At 44.5% G+C, this 6,000-nt stretch overlaps 1 protein-coding gene across 2 annotated transcripts in view; it reads right to left on the bottom strand.

Annotated features, from left to right (window-relative positions):
• Positions 1-6,000, bottom strand: part of TENM2 (teneurin transmembrane protein 2) — a 923,830-nt gene that overhangs the window by 6,154 nt on the left and 911,676 nt on the right. The window lies entirely within an intron of this gene.

Here is a 6,000-nt window from a genome sequence, read left to right as displayed (position 1 = left end):
TTATTTATTTATTTATTTATTTATTTATTTATTTATTTATTTATTTACTATTATGAATAATGCTGCTATGAATATTTGTGTACTGATTTTTGTTTGAAAACCTGTTTTCAGTTCTCTTGCTTCTATACATACTTAGGTGTGAAATTGCTGAGTCATATAGTTAAATCCTTTATTTTTACTTTTAAAATAGATCCAGAATCTGTGTCCACTTGTCATCACTTCACCACCTCGATCCTGGCCCATCATCCTTCACCTGGACTTCTCTCTCTCTTTTTTTTTTAAAGATTTTATTTATTTGACAGAGGCATAGCGAGAGAGGGAACACAAGCAGGGGGAGTGGGAGAGGGAGAAGCAGGCTTCCCGCTGAGCAGGGAGCCTGATACTGGATTGAATCCCAGGGTCCTGTGGGATCATGACCTGAGCCGAAGGCAGACACTTAACAACTGAGCCACCCAGGCGCCTCTTCACCTGGACTTTTAACTGGCTCCCTGCTTCCACCTTTCTGCCCCAATACCTTATAAGCATAACAGCCAGAATGAGCTTTTAAACCTGGAGCAGACTATGCCATTCCTCTGCTCAGAACACCCAGGGAGCCCCCATTTTTCTCAGTGAAGAAGCCAAAGTCTTTCTACTGGTCTATAAGGACACTCACCTGTTATCTGTCTGACCTCATGTTCTCTTGCTCTCTCCCTTTATTTTTTGAACATGCCAGGCACATTCATCTTGGGGCCTTTGCACTGACAAGCTCCTCTGCCCAGAGTGTACTTCCCTAAAAGTATTTTTTGGCTCTCTCACCTCTTTCAAGTCTTGTTCAGATGTTGCCTCTTGAATAAGGCAAACTCAACCACCACATTTAAAACCCGCTCCCCTTCTCCACCTCCGGCAATCCCAAGTCCCCTTATTCTGTTCATCCTCCAGCCCCTGCCCCCCAAGGAATCACATTCTAACATGCTGTATCATTTGTGTATTTATTGTTTACTGTCTGTCTCCCTCACTGAGAATGTGAGTTCCATTAAGGCAGGGAGTTAAAAATTTTGCTTTATCCACTGATGTCCTCCCAGGTCCTATGATAATGCCCGACACAAAATAGGTGCTTGATAGTATACATGGAATGAATGAATGAAAGAACACTGAATATATGTGGCAAAAGCTACCCTGAGTACTGTAACAGAGGAACTAATGGTGCCTGAGAGAACGCTTCTGGACAGGTTAAGTAAGGTATAACTACCTCCTGCCCTGGGACTGCTGTGAGGAGTTTAATGTTGACTTTGCTACTAAACACGTAGGCATAAAAGAACCTTCTGATGAGAGGGAATCTGGGATCCACAATCCATCCATTGTCCTTGGCCACAGACTAGTTCCTTCAATAACTTGGGCTATTACTAATACGTGTAGTTACTATGGAAGAGTCATTTAAGAATACAGGTTTGCAGGCGCCTGGGTGGCTCAGTTGGTTAAGCGACTGCCTTCGGCTCAGGTCATGATCCTGGAGTCCCGGGATCGAGTCCCGCATCGGGCTCCCTGCTCGGCGGGGAGTCTGCTTCTGCCTCTGACCCTCCTCCCTCCCATGCTCTCTGTCTCTCATTCTCTCTTTCTCAAATAAATAAAATCTTAAAACAAAAAAAGAATACAGGTTTGCAATTGCCTTGTGTCTCCATCTAGCAGACAGAAGCCTGGCTCTAATCCAGCAATGATCATATATTTACAGAGCACCTATTCTGTGCAAGGTAGGTGCTGGCTGCTGTAGAGGATGGATCTCCCAACTTTGGATATTCATGGTCACTCATCACGATTGTTTTGCCATATCCAGGTATCACCTGTAGTAGTACTGATTTACTGATTAAAAAGATAAATTTGCCTGCTCCACTTAAGTCCATTTCAAAAAAGAAACTTCATGTTACTACCATAAATGGGAAAGCAGACTCACTTGATGCAAACAGAAAATAACTATAAAATTAAAACAAAGAAAACAAAGCAATGCAATTAAATTACAGCATGATTTTTGTTACCTGCTACTGAGGGGGTCTCAGACCTACTCTCTTTGTTAAAAGGGGAGATTGGAAGTGTTAATGAGGTATGAAGTACATACCAGCATCAGGTGGAGACTTTCTCTTTGAGTTGGAAGAATAAAAAGCATTAAAGAGGCAAACTTTCCCCATCTGTGTTCCCATTTTATTTATTAACCTCATCTGTACACCATATAAAATCATCCCATCTTTCATCAGGGATATGTAGGATATGTGGGGAATTCCAAGAAAGACAAGAGAGATCTTGCCCTCCAAGACTCTCCCCATCCCTATCTTTTCACTGCTGGGATCCCTCCCTCGTACTCAGGAGGTGATGCTGAGAACCCCCTGTCTTTGAGACTGGACATTTTAATGGCTGCTTCCATGAAGGCTGATAGCGCATGTCCTCTACCTTCTTTTCTTTTCCTTAAAGTTTCTAACTTGGCTTAGTTTCTGAGTCTAAACCTATTCTGGAATGTTTATTCAAGTTGCTCATCTCCTCCATTCTGCAGAAAGCACTTCTGGCACCACACAAATACCCCTCTTCCTTTTTGAAGTAATTAGTGTTTTCTGGGGACAGGCTCCCTACACAGTCTGTAGGGAGTGAGCCTTTGGGGCAGGAGCTGATGAGGTGGCCCCTCCTAATGGCTCATTACTCTTTGCCTCTCATGTTCTTCAGGGCATGTGATGATGTTGTGGCCGCCGAGCATACTCTCCATCTCCAAAAATGCTGTCAGAACAGCATCTTCGGTGTTAAGTGTAGATCTGAGAAGAGGGTTAATGTGAGAAGGACGTTGTACCTTCTTCTTCACTTAGGGAAATTCAATTCCATAAAATCCCACTATGCTCACATGTGCCTGGAGTTCGTAAGCCCAAAGACCCGCTGGGGAGAAGGGGTGGGGAGAAAATACAAGTCATTGCAGATGATTTCTAGGACGTTTGCTTAATTCGCATTTGTCTGGGGTGTCAGGTTTGCCAAAGCAGTGCTGCTTAGACCAGAATTTGGATCCATTTCGGGGTGGATTTGGAGACCCCTCCCCACGTTCCTCAGAAAATAATGCAGAGGTGGTATCTCCACTCTTCATCTATGACCTCTGCATGTCCAAGTCCATGGATGCTTATAAGTAACAAAATGCATCCCTACCATTTATTAGCCTTAACACCATGCTAGGCACCTTACACAGCAGGCCTCATTTACTTTTTACAGCCCCATGGGGTGAGCGCTATGATTACCACCATTTTGCTGAGGAAGAAACGAAGCCTCAGAAAGTTTGAGGTATCATCCAAGTGACACAGCAAATGATTAGCAAGGCTAACATTGAGGTCTTGAGATGTACTCAGGTTCTAACATCAGGATGAACGGGCCTGAATTACAGGCCAGGCTTGGGGCTGGGAATGGGTCCCGCATTTGTCTGGGACTGAGGAGTTTCCTGTGATGCCAGAGCTGGAAAAGACTGAGCCCCTGCAGGTTGTGGGGGGAGGGAGTCTGCCTCCCAGTCTGTTTTTCTACATCCTTTCCTCTAATATCTGGTTATCACAGGTGTATCAATTGTCAATATATTACCTTAAAAAATACCGGTTGGGCAGGGTGCTGCTTTGGAGGCTGTGAGTGGGAAAGGAAGCACTTCTGGCCCTCCTTCACCATCTCCTGGTGGCTACACCTCTGCTCCAACCTGGGGGCCTCTGAACTCACAGGTACTCTATGCTGTTCTCCTTCGTGCTTGCATTCTCAGGAGGAAGCAGAACCTCCCCCAGCCTCAGCGGCTGCCTCTTGCATTCAGAAAGCTCTGTTTCCAAAACATCGATGATGTTTTTTTTGAGCACCAGTGAGAGAAGGTTCTGTTCTCTGCGTTCCTCCCGACTACATCTTAATTACTTCTGCTTAAATTGTGAGCGGCAAGTTCAACCACTCTGCTCGTCTCCTAAGTGGCAAATTAAGACTAATTTAGATGGGGTTTACAGATTAGCCAACATTCAAACAGCAGAGAATGATTTGGTGTTCTCTGCTAGGATCCTCTCTCCAGGGGGCAGCTCATGTTGAATGGGCAGCAGGTGTGGGCTTTTGCCTGGTCTGATGCTCTGCTCTGCCTGGGTCCTTCTTTCCCAGTTTTGACTGCTCACATCAGCCCTCTGCACGTGCTTCTCTAACACTACCTTTTATTTTAGACTCTTTCGAATGGTTTCTGGATTCAGTTTTGTTGGACTTAGTTCAACTTGATTTGATTCCCATTTATTGAGTCTCTGTGAAGCGCTGGAATGAGGAAAGTCATATTACTGTTCAGAAAATTCTGATAATTTTTTTTCCCCTTTGCAGGAGAACTAGGGAGGTCGCTGAGGGGGTCTGTGTGTTTGACTGCTCTGTGAATGATTTTGTTTGGACCTTTGCAGCCCTGGTATCCATTCAGCCTACTCTGAGGGCTTTCTTTTTCTTTGACTCTGGCTGACTCATCCCTAAGTTATCCAATGCCAAGCCGTGTTTTGGGAAGCACATTCTGGAGGGTGAAGGAATTCTCCCAAGGCTAAGATAGGCATGGTCTGCCTTCCCATTCACACTGTTTCCTATGTCTAGAACACTCTTCCTCTCCCTTCCTTGCTTCATAAAGGTCTCTGCTTTAAAGCTACCTCCTCAGAAAGTCCTCTGTGAGCACCCTAAATATAGGAGGTGCTTCCCATCACTCTCTGTCTAACCCCTTATCCTATTTTATCTACATAGCACTTATTGTTACCTGAAACTATGTACATACATATATGTGTGTACGTTTTCCTGAGAGGTCCTTTAATTTGCAAGTGCAGTGAACTGGGGGATAACAGTCATGCTAAGCCATGGAGAAGAGAGACCATGGCAGAATACCATGGCAGGGCCTCTCGATGAGGTGTGGTGGGAAGAACAGGAGGGAACTAGCTTGGTCATAGCTACTGGGCTTAAAAGGTACCAGCTGCTTCGGTTGTAGGGGAATGCTGGGTTCAACTTAAAAGGCTCTGGAACGTCAGGATGAGATATGGCATGGCCACAAGTTGATCTTTAAGGTCATCCTTCTGTAGCATGGGACATTGAGGGCAGCTCTGTGCTTGGCCAGCTGCTGCTTCCTTTCTTGAAGGTGGACAAGTGACTCTTGGTCACCTGAGGGTAGGGACCCTTTGGGTTTGATGTCTCCTTGGCTCATGGCCAAGAGCTGTGAGTTTCCTGGAGCTTGGGGGCCTTGGAGTTGGGTCCCTACTGTTGTTCCTCTACAATGCATGGACAGGTGGGATGACTCTGGCTTTCTTGCTGAAAGTTGGCCTCTGTATGCATGCATGCATCCATCCATCCTGATTTCCTTCTTTCCCTGAGAATAAGGACCTTATCTTCCTGTCCACTGCATCTCTAATACTTAGTATATGTTAGATATTATGAAAATATTCATCAAATGGGAGATTGGATGGATAGATGGATGGAGATATGTGGGTGAGGAAATGGATATTAGTCTATGTTAGATATTATGAAAATATTTGTTGAATGGGTTAATGGGTGGATAGATGGATGGAGATATATGGATGAGATAAGTGATAGGGACCCTTATTTTACCAATTTCTCACTTACCATGAGGCAGTAGATTATTTGCCCTCCTTGGCCCCTTGATCCATACCCTTCTCCAAGCTTCCTCTGTTCTTTTGACTCATAGTCTTTCTTTAGCCTTGAGCTCATTTTTGCCAATCAAGATCCCCTTCAATCTTTAGGCCCAGTTTGACACGGGACCCTCTGCACTATGTCACAATTTTCAAACTTGAAGTCATCCACACACAGATATATACACAACCCCCTTTGAGAGAAGGGTGTTTGTCTTGTTCATCATTTCTATCCTCAGAATCTAGCATAATGCCACTCTATAAATGTTTATTGAATAAATAACTGAACAGACACCTATATGGTAGCACAAACCTAATTCTGCTTTGCATTATCATTGACTGTTTATATCTTGCCAGCCTGCTTGGGAGGTCAGGAACTGGGGCTCAG

Source organism: Mirounga leonina, unplaced genomic scaffold, assembly GCF_011800145.1.
Source record: "Mirounga leonina isolate KUSES-001 unplaced genomic scaffold, KU_Mleo_1.0 Mir_104, whole genome shotgun sequence".
Classification (NCBI taxonomy): domain Eukaryota; kingdom Metazoa; phylum Chordata; class Mammalia; order Carnivora; family Phocidae; genus Mirounga; species Mirounga leonina.
Note: the sequence above shows the minus strand (reverse complement) of the source record. Positions and strands in the feature narration are given on the sequence as shown.